The following is a 948-nucleotide window of genomic DNA, read 5'->3' as shown; positions in this document are numbered from 1 at the left end:
AAGTGATGAAAGGACAGCATTGTAAGTGGGGGATAAGTGGTGGCGTAGACCCCCTCCCCTGTTCAATGACGGCTTCTCAACCCTGGTGTAGATGGCTTCCTTGACACCTCACCACACATCGCCAGGCTGCCAGTAAAACATTACTAGCAGAGGATGGTTTCGATCCATCGACCTCTGGGTTATGGGCCCAGCACGCTTCCGCTGCGCCACTCTGCTCTGCCACACCCCAGATGGGACTCGAACGCACAATCCCTGGCTTAGGAGGCCAGTGCCTTATCCATTAGGCCACTAGGGCTTCACATACCATGAGGTCACCAACTAGGAAGACATACAGTAACTTTCACTATAGAGAAAGGGACCAAGGTGTGGTTTTGAATCACTGGCACTACGCTGCCCATAAATCACTGTTAGCAGAGGATGGTTTCGATCCATCGACCTCTGGGTTATGGGCCCAGCACACTTCCGCTGCGCCACTCTGCTCTGTCACTTTGCAAATGGGCCTCGAACCCACAATCCCTGGCTTTGAATCACTGGGCACAGCAGGCTTCTGCTGCGCCACTCTGCTCCCCCGCACCCCAGATGGGACTCTAAACCACAATCCCTGGCTTAGGAGGCCAGGGCCTTCTCCATTAGGCCAATAGGGATTCACATCCCATGAGGTCAGCAACTAGGAAGACATACAGCAAGTTTCACTGTAGAGATAGGGAAAAATACAGGAAGCAGAATGTGTGGTTTTTTAATCAATGGGCCCAGCAGGCTTCCGCTGCACCACTCTGCTCTCCCACACCCCGGACGGGATTCAAACCCAAAATTCCTGGCATAATAGGCCAGTGCCTTATCCGTGAGGGGAATAGGGCTTCACATCCCATGAGGTCACCAACTAGGAAGACATACAGCAACTTTCACTATAGAGAAAGGGACAAATACGGGAAGCACAATGTGCGGTTT

The sequence above is a fragment of the Micropterus dolomieu genome, linkage group LG21 (genome assembly GCF_021292245.1).
Source record: "Micropterus dolomieu isolate WLL.071019.BEF.003 ecotype Adirondacks linkage group LG21, ASM2129224v1, whole genome shotgun sequence".
NCBI classification, from domain to species: domain Eukaryota; kingdom Metazoa; phylum Chordata; class Actinopteri; order Centrarchiformes; family Centrarchidae; genus Micropterus; species Micropterus dolomieu.
Note: the sequence above shows the minus strand (reverse complement) of the source record.